Source organism: Pleurodeles waltl, chromosome 11 (genome assembly GCF_031143425.1).
Source record: "Pleurodeles waltl isolate 20211129_DDA chromosome 11, aPleWal1.hap1.20221129, whole genome shotgun sequence".
Lineage (NCBI taxonomy): Eukaryota > Metazoa > Chordata > Amphibia > Caudata > Salamandridae > Pleurodeles > Pleurodeles waltl.
The window spans coordinates 320,486,939-320,500,314 of record NC_090450.1 but is presented as its reverse complement, the minus strand read 5'-3'; the positions used below and the strand labels follow the sequence as shown (position 1 = coordinate 320,500,314).

The following is a 13,376-nucleotide window of genomic DNA, read 5'->3' as shown; positions in this document are numbered from 1 at the left end:
CACCAACTGTTTGAACAACTTTTAGACATCTAACAGTGCGGTTACTGTTCCAAGGTTCGGACTAGTCAAATTCCACAGAAGGAAAATCGTTAACCAATGACAGTACATTTCCATTAACCATACTGGGTCTCAAATTTGATTTCTTACCACAACAAACCATGGGAGGGTTTTTACTATAATTTATATCCATCTGCAAATTGTTCGTAAAGGTAGAAAAATAATATTAAAGCCACTCAAGACCCAATGGTGTCTAAACTAGTACGACAACAGGTTCTGCATAGGGCAGAGCAGGCATTGCTTTGCATCAAATAGGTGTTAAGTTTGTTAATGTACAAAAAAAAAGTATGGGTGCTAGTATGTCTCACTGACACATCCATCCACACAACAAAAATGAGTCCGAGCATTTGTCGTTGGGTCCATAGCTCACTCCCACGTTTATTACTATTTGCTAGAATGTGGACTGGTTAATCCCGTAAAATGGAGAGGAGAGCGCCATAAATGCAAGGTAGAGTCAACAGTCCTTCACAACCACATTTTCCTATGAAGGGTTTATACTACTGCATTTTTTGTAATACATTCCCTCCCCCTTTCAGCATAAACATATTACAGAGTCAGCTATTGTGATTGTGTAGTGGTGGTTAAGACCTGCTTCCCAATCAAATTTCTTTTTTGGTTTGGCAATACTTTTCACACTGATTTGGGCATCACAACAACTGCTGAATGGAATTAGACCAAATCTGTCATTAAAGTATACCCAACATAGGAATAAGGCCTTGGATGGTGTAAATCTGGTAAACTGTTCTTAAGATAGCTGTGCTTCAAGAAAATGTGTCATGGGGGCTTTGAAGGGTTTTAAAAATAAATGGATACCATTGAAGGAGGTGTTATTTCCTTATATTGACCCATTCTGAGAGCAGAAGACCAGGGCAGGGTCAGAAGACCTGTGTGACCGACTGGCTGCAAAAGGAAATTTTTTGTTTAAGATGTAGGGTGCTCGCCTGCATTACAGAAAAAAGTTGCTTCAGTTAAGACTGGTCTAGGGGTTAGCGCTCCATGGTCCTCAAATGATCCACAAAACAAATATTTCTTTACTATTTCCTTAACTGTCAAGCAATGTCTTGAAGGTTTCTACCTGGTCAAGTGCCACTTCATGTATATTTACAGCTGCAGTAAGAATTGTTTGGAGCACCACCTGCAGAGGAGATTTAGGAGGAGCCAGGCAGGACATACAATGAAGAGAAGCCTCTTCAGCATAACAAGGATATGGTCTACTGCAAGCGAGGGAGCAAGGACAGGGTGTGTTGATGCTTCCGAACAATGGGCTAAAAGGTGAGGTGGTGGGGTTCTTAGAGAATCAGCAGAAAAGGGGGCTCTATAGGAGCTGAATCGGAAATGCAGAAGAGAAAGTTCTTAAAAAGCCACTCAGAATGCAGTGAGAAGATTCTGCAGGAGCAGGGCAGTGAAGAGAGGGAAAATTCAGAAACACAGCAGGTTGTAATAGAGGGGGATTCATAAGGCTCTCCAAGGCAGTGGAGTATTTGCAGGGACAAGGTTAGTGATGTAAGCAAAAGGATCTGCAGGAGCCTGGCAGCACAGAAAGTGGGACTAGATAGTGCAAGGAGAGTGGCTCCTGCCGACACTGTACATGACCTGCAGTGGGATGGTCTTCTTTAAAGGCCAGGGACAACTGCACCTGCAGGAGTTTCGTAGACAGTACAGCTTGGCAAAGACACTTGCAAGACTTACAGGACGCCTACAGAAAACCCACTACCCAAATGAATGACCCAAAGGATAGTGATCAACCCTCGGGTACTCAATCATTACTTAATAATGAGCTTTGAATAACAGAAGATTAAACTACACCAATAATTAAATGCTGTTTGCAGCAAGCCCATAACTCACTTTTCTATTTTACCAGGATTCTTCGCAGTACAGTTTACAAAAGAATCTCTGCAACAAAACCATTAATCATCTGATTGCTCATACATAAAATACAAATCAGTGATTTTTGCATTACATGCAGCACTTAATAGAGTCAAGGTTTGAGCAGGGACTCTACTTTGTGTCTATGCTGGTGCTAGTCATCGGCTCTGCTACTCTACACATACAAGTACAGAGCATGTTAAATGTTTGCGCTCTCCAACCACTTCTTTAAACGGAGGTAAGCTCAAAGGAACCTATATTTCCATTGATCTCCACTTGCTAAGCCATTCTTGATGAGCTTCCAATGACTACATAAAAAAGAAACAAAACAACTTAAGTGCATTAGGTCATACTATGTATTGCTCTAATTAACAGCATTACCTTCTACTTTTTCCCCCATACATACAGTTGGAAATAATGTTAAATTGAAATTGCCTAACTGAACGTCCTTTTTGTGCTCTACTGTTCTCACTCTTGAAAACTGAAAAACATGTTTTGGGGTGGATACTGGTAAAATGTGGTTCAGGGTTACCATGGGTAATTTTAGGTTTATGTGTGGGTTGTGGTAAAAGATAAGGGTGGTTTTAGTGTTTATGAGTCGGTAGTGGTAAAAGCAGGTTAGGAGTACATTTGAGAAAAAATAAGGAGTGGTTTTGGGATAGTTTGCTGTGAACCGCCCCCAAAAAATCCAAAATATATGTATACAAGCTGGAGCTTTTGTTCTACAGCTGGGACTGCAGTACCACCCAGGGGCCAGATATTGCATTTTTTGGTGCCCGAAAATGTATCACACAAAATACAAGGCCTTTATGTGGCTTAAGGACTGAATTTTGGGGGGTGTAAAAATTAATGGGGTGTAAAAGGTACACTACGAGACATGTTTATTTTGTCTTAAAGGAAAAATAATATATTTCTGACTATTTTCAAATTTTTAACCCTCAAAATGCAAAATTTAAAAGCTACATAAAAAGGAAGAGTCACAGATATGCAACTTAATAAAACTTTGTTAAATATTTAAGTAAAAGTTAATAATAAACATTGCATTGTGTGCATTACTGAGAGATACAAATGATTAAAGTTATTGGTAATTCTGGAGAAAGACAGATCTACTTTATACATAGGGTGATGAGTGTAAGGCCCTACAGCAAAGCCCCCACCATGCATGACCAAACGACGTGTGCAGCAGGCGGTTGACTAAATACGGAAATAAAATATTCACTTACATTAACCCCTTGGGTGCCCCGGAAGAGGAAAACACCTCTGTTTTCTTTGAGGAAATGTTATGTGTCCACTTTGTGTTTTGGGGCATTTCCTGCCACGGGGACTAGGCCTACCCACACAAGTGAGGTACCATTTTTATCAGGAGACTTGGAGGAGCACTGGGTGGAAGGAAATTTGTGGCTCCTCTCAGATTCCAGAACTTTCTGTCACCTAAATGTGTGGAAAAAGTGTTTTTTAGCCACATTTTGAGGTTTGCAAAGGATTCTGGGTAACAGAACCTGGTGAGAGCCCCACAAGTCACCCCATCTTGGATTCCCCTAGGACTCTAGTTTTAAAAAATGCACAGGTTTGGTACGTTTACCTAGGTGGCAGCTGAGCTAGAGGTCAAAATCCACAGGTAGGCACTTTGCAAAAAACACCTCTGTTTTCTTTGAGAAAATGTGATGTGTCCACTTTGTGTTTGGGAGCATTTCCTGTCACGGGCACTAGGCCTACCCACACAAGTGAGGTACCATTTTTATCGGGAGACTTGGGGGAACATAGAATACCAAAACAACTGTTATTGCCCCTTGTTTTTCTCTACTTTGTTTCCTTCCAAATATAAGACAGTGTGTAAAAAAAGACATCTATTTGAGAAATGCCCTGTAATTCACATGTATGGGCTCCCCACAATTCAGAGATGTGCAAATAGCCACTGCTACTCAACACCTTATCTTGTGCCCATTTTGGAAATACAAAGGTTTTTTTATACCTATTTTTGACTCTTTGTATTTCAGCAAATGAATTGCTGTATACCCGGTATAGAATGAAAACCCACTGCAAGGTGCAGCTCATTTATTGGGTCTGGGTACCTAGGGTTCCTGATGAACCTACAAGCCCTATATATCCCCGCAACCAGAAGAGTCCAGCAGACGTAACGGTATATTGCTTTAAAAAAATCTGACATTGCAGGAAAAAGTTATATAGTAAAACGTAGAGAAAAATGGCTGTTTTTTTCACCTTAATTTCAAATTTTTTTTTATTTCAGTTGTTATTTTCTGTAGGAAACCCTTGTAGGATCTACACAAATTACCCATTGCTAAATTCAGAATTTTGTCTACTTTTCAGAAATGTTTAGGTGTCTAGGATCCAGCACTGGTTTCACACCCATTTCTGTCACTGACTGGAAGGATGCTGAAAGCACAAAAAAATCATAAAATGGGGTATGTCCCAGTAAAATGCCAAATTTGTGTTGAAAAATTGGGTTTTCTGATTCACATCTGCCTGTTCCGGAAAGCTGGGAAGCTTGTGATTTTAGCACTGCAAACCCTTTGTTGATGCCAATTTCAGGGAAAAAAAACACAAGCCGCCTTCTGCAGCCCTTTTTTCCATTTTTTTTTTTTTTTTGTTAAACAAAATTTTCACTGTATTTTGGCTAATTTCATGGTCTCCCTCAGGGGAACCCACAAAGTCTGGGTACCTCGAGAATCCCTAGGATGTTGGAAATTAAAAGGACGCAATTTTGGCGTGGGTAGCTTAAGTGGACAAAACGTTATGAGGGCCTAAGCGCGCCCTGCCCCAAATAGCAAAAAAAGGCCTGTCACCTGAGGGGGAGAAGGCCTGGCAGTGAAAGAGTTAAAAAAACAACCTACAATTTCACTGAAAAAAACAAAGGTTAAAGTTACATTATAGTTAGGTGAAATGTTCCTTAACAGCGTAATGTTTTAAACTCTAAAAACGAAAGAAATTTGCCAGTTATAGATATCTCAAGTAACTGTAAATCACACCCTCGCCATGCACTGCCAATTACCCCACATATTACATTGCTCATAAAATCTTTTATGACATCACGGGAACGTTTGCAATGAACTTGAGGAGAAAGCTGTGCATGGTGGGGTGTGAGTTATTTTTACCTTAGGGCACGAGATATAGTTACTTGAGATAACAATAGCTATAAGTTATCAATTTCTATGGTTTTTAATGTTACGTAAACTGTAACTGAACATTTGACGTGTGTGTCATATATATATATATATATATATACACACACACACACACACACACACAGACATAGTACGGTTCAGATTTTACACACAAATAAAAACATAGAAATTCAGCAGTTATAGTTATACATATCTCAAATAACTATAACTAGTGCACTAAGGTGACAATAATTTGCGCCCCACCATGCACAGTTTACTCATCAATAATTTCACTGCAAATGTAGCAGTGATATTATCAATGATGTCATACAAGATGTTATGACTGATGTAATATGTCGGGTAATTAGCAGTGCATGGTGAAGGCCCGCGTTATAGTTACCTTCAGGCACGAGTTATAGTTACTTGTGATAAAACTAAATTCTGAATTTCTATGTTTTGCATGCGTAAAAAATTGAACCCAACTATTACGCTCCAGTAACATTTGATTTTTGGTGGATTTTTTAGGTTTTCCTAATTCTATTTCTTAACTGTAACGTTCCGGTAACCGTTGTGTTTTTACAAGTATATATGTGTGTGTGTGTGTATATATATATATATATATATATATATATATATATATTATATATATAGGGAAAATGTCACTTACCCAGTGTACATCTGTTCGTGGCATGTTCCCCTGCAGATTCACATGCTATGCATACATCTGCCGTCTAGTGTTGGGTTAGGAGTGTTACAAGTTGTTTTTCTTCGAAGAACTGTTTTCCAGTCACGGGATCGAGTGACGACTCCTCTTCAGCTCCATTGTGCATGGGCATCGACTCCATGTTAGATTGTTTTCTCGCAGAGGGTAAGGTAGGAGTGATAGAGTATAAAGAAAAGAGAGGTCCATGCAAATGGAATATATATATATATACACATGTATACAAGGGTTTGTTTAACTTAAATGGCTACAGGCATCCAGGAAGGTGGGAGGGTGCATGTGAATCTGCAGCGGATCATGCCACGAACAGATGAACACTGGTTAAGTGACATTTTCCGTTCAATGGCATGTGTAGCTGCAGATACACATGCTATGCATAGACTAGAAAGCAGTTATTCCTCCCATAGAAACGGAGGTTAGCCTGCAGGAGTTGAAGTTGTTTAAAATAATGTTCTTAGTGTAGCTTGACCTACTGTGGCTTGCTGCGCTGCTAAAACATCTACACAATAATGTTTAGAAAATGTATGTGGAGTTGACCAAGTAGCTGCTTTACATATTTCAGCCACTGGTATATTTCCTAAGAAGGCCTTTGTAACAACTTTTTCCTTATGGAATGCGCTTTAGGTGCAACTAAGAGTTGTCTTTTAGCTTTAAGGTAACATGTTTGGATACATTTTACTATCCATCTTGCTAAACCTTGTTTTGAAATGGGGTTACCAGTATGAGGTTTCTGAAAAGCTACAAATAACTGTTTAGTTATTCTGAATGGTTTTGTTCTACCTATGTAGTACATTAGAGCTCTTTTTCATGTCTAATGTATGTAGAGCTCTTTCTGCCACAAAATCTTTTCTTGCTTGCTTAATTACTTCCATACATTCAGTTGGTAGTTGTAAATACCCAAATTCTATGACCTCAGGAGCCAAATCGCTGGATTTAATGTGTTGGGCTTTAGGTGACTGATCTGCCCTTTGCTTTGTGTCAACAGATCTGGTCTGTTTGGGAGTTTGGTGTATGGTACTACTGACAGGTCTAGTAGTGTTTTGTACCACGGCTGACGTGGCCACGTTGGTGCTAGGAGTATCAGACTGAGTGTGTTTTGACGCAGTTTGTGGACTAGAAATCGAATGAGTGTGAGAGGGGGGAAAAGCATAAGCAAATATCCCTGACCAATTGATCCATAGAGCATTGCCCTTAGATAGGGGATGTGGGTATCAGGTGCAAAGTTTTGGAATTTCGCGTTTTCGCTGGTGGCAAACAGATCTATGTCTGGTGTTCCCCATTGATTAAAGTATTTTTTAAGTACTTGAGGGTGAATCTCCCACTCGTGTGTCTGTTGATGATTTCTGCTGAGAACATATGCTAATTGGTTGTGTATCCCTGGAATGTACTGTGCTCCCAGGTGAATTTGGTTGCGTATTGCCCATTTCCGAATTTTTTGAGTTAAGAGGAAGAGTTGGGACGAATGTGTCTCTCCTTGTTTGTTTAGATAATATATGGTGGTCATGCTGTCTGTTTTGATCAAGAAATGTTTGTGAATAAGGAGAGGCTAAAAAGCTTTGAGTGCTAGGAAGACACTTAACAGCTCTCAGTGATTTATATGTAGCTGTTTGTGTTGGGCATCCCATTGTCCTTGAATGTTGCGATTGTTGAGGTGAGCTCCCCAGCCAATCATTGATGCATCTGTTATAAGTATGGTCTGAGGCACAGGGTCTTGAAATGGCTACCCTTTGTTTAAATTTGTGGAATTCCACCACTGAAGGGGCATGTAAGTTTGGCGGTCTATCAACACTAGATCTTGAAGTTGACGCTGTGCTTGAGACCTTTGCTGTGCAAGGCAATGTTGCAAGGGCCGCATGTTTAGTCTTGCATGTGGAACAACTGCAATACACAATGCCATCATGCCTAATACTTTCATGACCAATTTGACAGTGTACTGTTGACCTGTCTGTATTTGTGCCAATATATTGTGAAATGCTTGTATTCTTTGCGCATTTGGACTTGCAAGCGCTTTTTGAGTATTTAGTATTGCCCCTAAATACTGTTGTATTTGCACCGGTTGTAGTTCTGACTTTTGGTAGTTTATGGAGAACCCTAGCGTCTGCAGGGTTTGTATTACATAATGCACATGGTGTTGACACTGCGTATGACTGTTTGATTTTATTAGCCAATCGTCTAGATATGGAAAGAAATGATTTTTTTGTCTTCTTAGGTAGGCTGCGACTACCACCAGGCACTTTGAATTGATAATGCTTTCCTTGAATGACAAATCTGAGATATTTTCTGTGCGCAGGATGGATGGGTATGTGAAAATACGCATCTTTGAGGTCTAATGTTGCCATCAAATCGTGTTGCTGAAGTAGTGGGATAACATCCTGTAGTGTCACCATATGAAAGTGTTCTGACAGGATGTAAAGATTGAGGGTTCGGAGATCTAATATTGGCCTTAAGGTTCCATCCTGTTTGGGAATGAGGAAATACAGTGAGTAAACTCCCATCCCTATTTGTTTTTGTGGCACAGCTTCTATTGCTAGTTTGATTAATAGAGACTTGACTTCTTCTTGCAACAGAGTGATATGGTCTGTGGATAGCCTGTGTGGTTTTGGTGGAATATTTGGTGGAGTTTGTATCAATTCTAGGCAATAGCCATTGCGGATAATTGATAATACCCAGTTGTCTGTGGTAATGTTTAGCCAATTGTTGTGGAACTTTTGCAGTCTTCCCCCCCACTGGGGAGGTGTGAATTGGAAAGCAATGGCACAAGTCACTGTTTACTTTGTTGTGAGGCTTGTTTTGGTGTTTGATATTTCCCCTGCCTCTGGGGTACTGGCCTCTAAGTGCTTTTGAAACCATCTCGTTGGTATTGAGGTTGGTAGGCCGGCTTTGGCTGTGACGTGGATGCCTCCGCAGTTTGGGCTCTAAATCCACCTCTAAATTGGGGTTTACAAAAGGATCCCCTGTATTGTGTGGTTAAAAGTGCACCCATGGCTTTTGCGGTGTCTGAATCCTTTCGCATATTTTCAATAGCAGTGGTGACTTCTGGGCCGAAAAGCTGCTTTTGGTTGAATGGCATATTCAGCACTGCCTGCTGGATTTCAGGTTTGAATCCTGAAGACCTAAGCCATGCATGTCTCCTTATGGTTACAGCAGTGTTGATGGTTCTGGCTGCTGTATCTGCAGAGTCTAGGGCAGACCTAATCTGATTGTTAGTGATGGCTTGCCCTTCCTCTACTATCTGTTGTGCCCTTTTTTGCGGTTCTTTGGGGAGATGCTGGATTATATCTTTCATCTCGTCCTAATGGGCCCTGTCACATCTAGCCAACAATGCGTGAGAGTTGGCTATTCTCCACTGGTTGGCTGCCTGAGATGCCACCCTTTTCCCTGCAGCAAACTTCCTACTATCTTTGTCTGGTGGGGGTGCATCACCTGACGACTGTGGGCATGCTTTCCTCCTGGCAGCACTTACCATTAGTATGGAGGAAGTTGTTGGGTAATATAGACAGGATCGGAAGGAGGTGGCTTATAATTTTTCTCCACTCTAGAAGTAATTATCCTAGCTTTTACTGGCTCTCTAAATATCTGGTCAGCATGTTTTAGCATGACGGGGAGCATAGGAAGCAACTGACATGTTGCATGCGTGGAGGAGAGTGTATTAAATAAGAAATCATCCTCTAATGGCTCAGTATTGTGATATGTTGCCGTCCTAGCTATCACTTGAGTGTAGCTTGTACTATCCTCTGGTGGTGAAGGCTTAGAGGGATGGCAATCTGGGTTATTGTCTGGAATGGAGTCTGGATCATAAAGATCCCATGGATCCACATTGTCCTGCTGTGAATCAAATAAGTGAGATGGTGACTGCATAGGTGTAGGACTGGTAGGAGGAGAGATATGTCGATGTGGAGAGTGAGGAGGAGAAAATTGAGGAGGTGGAGGTCTCTCCTTTGTTTTTGGCACTTTAGCTGGAGGCTGTGTAGTGTCCAATTCCTCCTGAAAGGCTAATTTCCTCTTTGGTTTTGGAGGAGGTGCGGTTAAAATTCTGCCAGTTTCTTTATGGATATGAACCCTGGCTTGCCTTTCATCCATTGCTTCTATTTGTGAGTCCTCCTCAGTAGTTATGTAGTTTCTTTAAGTGCTTGTGAAAGTCCATGCTCCTCAGTATAAATAGTTTTTTTGGGCTCAGAAGCTGGCTTTCTCCGTATCGAAAACAAATGGGGTTGAAGATGGTCTCTGCTCCGAAAATGATTTTTTAAGATTTCGACTCAGAAGAGCGGTGTTTGCTCGGTTCGGAGACGGAGCTTCGGCTAGAGTCCGATGGCTTCGGAGGGGTGGCCTTCTTCAGTGCCGAGCTGGTGGGTTGGTCACTGAGCGTTTTCTTTCGGGTCGAGCCATGGCCTTCCGGCAGTGGTGTTTCCAAGGCCTTATGTTTGGGCTTAGATGACACAGGGGCAGGCGCACTCGCGTGCTGTCCTGCCGTGACCGGTCTGTCCTCCTCGAAATACTGGTCGGAGTCGGATCCTCAAACGGAGACTGGGGTCTCCATGATTTCTTCCTCTTCGATGTCGAGATGTTCGGTGCCCTTTGATGCCATCTCGAGTCTCCGTGCTCTTCTGTCTCGGAGCATCTTTTTGGACCGGAAGGATCTGCAGGCCTCGCAATTTTCTTCCCGATGGGCGGGGGAAAGGCAGAGATTACAGACGAGGTGTTGGTCCGTATAAGGGAATTTAGCGTGGCACCGAGGACAGAATCGGAATGGAGTCAGATCCATGAGGCTTCCCCGCAGTCGGCCCGACGAGGCCAGAGTTGGCCGCGCGTGTGCCCTGAAGGGCGAGTAAAGATGTCTGTTTTGACGGTATGGAAGTGTTGATCGAAGGTGTAACGCGATCGAAAACAATACCGACGAGAAATAAAGAGTTTTAAGCTTTCCCGAATCGAACTATCGGAGCGAAAGGAAACACGTTCGAACCCGATGGCGGAAAGAAAACAATCTAACATGGAGTCGATGACCTTGCGCAATTGAGCCGAAGAGGAGGGTTCACTCGATCCTGTGACTCGAAAACACTTCTTCGCAGTAAAACAACTTGTAACACTCCAAGCCCAACACTAGATGGCAGACGTATGCATAGCATGTGTATCTGCAGCTACACATGCCATCGAACATATATACACACATATATATATATATATATATATATAGTTTAAGTTACCTTATTTTACTTACTATGTGTGGTAAATGCAACTGCGTGGAAAAGGTATGTGTTGTATTGTCATATAACCCACTGAAGAACTGGAAATCATTGATGGTATATTAAGTGGACTAAAAATACAGAGTTTTCAGTTCAACCAGATGCTGAACTACAGGAAAGTGATTACGTATGAGCCCGTTTTTTTATCACTGGGGTGGCAAGGTAAATGGCTTCTGAAAAGGCAAGGAACTGTGCTTATCCTCTATGATCACGTCTGTGCCCCCGGAGACTATTATGACTATTATGAGACATGGCACAGAGTCTGGAAGCTCTCATCCATCGCTGTGCACTGGAGAATGTCAGTGGGATATTTACATACGGGGGCTTGGCACAGACCAAGGACCAAGCCATTTACTTAACTTCCACAGTTAAAGTCATACAGAGTGACAAGCCTCCATAAAGACTTGGCAAAGTACATGGCCAACAAGAAGGTTATATGAGACTGACAAGACAAAACGCAAAATTGGCAAATTACATGTATACAAGTACACAATAAATTGCACACCTATTATGATGTCATCAATAATGAAAATATGAAGTATTGTAATTGAGGTATTTTTAATGTCATCTGTAGCGTGTGCAGTCATACCCAGTGGACTGGGCAAGGTGAGGGGGTATGTCCTAGTTGTCTAGATAAATGTAACTGGTCACTAAATACTCTTGTGACAAAAATAGATCTTTAAAAGAGTCATGTTTAAATTTGTTTGAGAATTCTGAAAGGACATTTATTCAGATATACATGAATGACAAGATTAAATTCCTGATCATGATCGTTCACATCAAGCAACACAGTCATGTGCCATTTGAGATATTGAATAAATGGTGCTCATTCTTATCCTGCAATGGAAACCATAGTCTTGAACCCTTAAAAAGATCATTTTAGTCATGTGGAACAAACTTCATCATTACTGAGGAGTACATGCCAAGTAAATTATGATGTTGGATTCAGAAAAGAATGTCAATTTCCCATTAGCACATCAACATTTAGTGAATTGGGTGCATTGCATTTTTGACTATAGAAATTTGGCTTACATCGGCAGCCCTGATAATACAGATGTCTAATTCCCCTAAGTGGTAGGCTAAAACATCTTTCTACATTTTCAAATTGTTTAGGCTTATATTTACTCACTCATGTGTCATCTGCCTTCCCAAGCTCCAACCAATGTCTAGAATTGATTACTCTGCTGGCTTTTATTTAGGTTTTCTAAAGAAATCACATCAATATTGTTCAAAGACTGCTGAACGCCATTGCAAAAAAGCTTCTTATCCTTAACCATCTAGCCCATATCTGGCCTACGCTGAATTCAAGTAACTGGTTTTCTGGTTAGCTGGAAGGCCACTTTGAAGTGCTTTACCAACAGTTCCTTTTATGGGACTAGCTTTAATTTATCAGAAACTAACATCCTTATATCCCTTTGCTCATATCTTCCGATTCTATTGCTTTCTCATTACTTCAATAAAAAAAAGTTTGAGAGTTAGTAAAGCTTTCTCCAAACGGACAGCCTTTTTCTAGAACTAGTTTTTGATATAGTTAAGAGTCACAATCGCCATGCGTTCACAATATTCCTTAAAACCCAATTCTTGCCATCCCAGGCCTAATATAGTCAACTGTCAGTATTTCAGCAACAACAAGCCCCAGAGAGTATGCTATACTCTAAAAAACATAACCGCGTATAGATCTAAACAACAATAATGCAGGTGAACTGCACATAATGTGCAACATTTGGATAATGTTAGATCTAAATATTGGAACAAGATATTTTACAAAAATTGCATACTTTTTCAGTGAAGGCATAGACTTCTATAGTGTATTAGACCAAAGAACTTTAGTGATTTGGCAAAAATACGTTGGCAGTTGTTGCTTTGTGTGAATAGGCACAGCTGGCACTAAATCTCTCCTGAAGAAGAACACCAGTTTTTCTGCACAAGCCCAACAGATCCAAACACAAACTGCAGGAGAGGTAAAACGAACAATCTCTCAATACACAAAGGAACTTTCAGGTCTAAAGGCTTTTTCAGTCAAATGGTGTAATGTGCTTTCAATTGCACGGGGATTGCAACATACCACCTGGCATTTTGGAAAGCTCTAAAGACTTGACTCTTTTGAGCAAGGTAACATGAACAGTGTGAAGTCAAAACTCTGATGATAACATTTTGTTCAGTACCTGAGGATAACAGGAAAGCATTTTTTTCTAAATAGCCAAACAGAACATACCAGGCAAATCCAGATTGTTTCGGCCTTAGTGTACAAAATAGGAAGATGCTGCTCAGCTCCATAGATCACAGCAAGCTACAGATACCACGGATGGCCAAATCTATGCCACTTGAGACAGCTCACTGAGAAAAACATTGGACAAAAATGTTTTTTCG

General features: G+C 40.9%; 1 protein-coding gene across 4 annotated transcripts in view; it reads right to left on the bottom strand.

Moving 5' to 3' along the window:
• RYK (receptor like tyrosine kinase) overlaps nucleotides 1–13,376 on the bottom strand; it is a 630,333-nt gene that overhangs the window by 285,230 nt on the left and 331,727 nt on the right. The window lies entirely within an intron of this gene.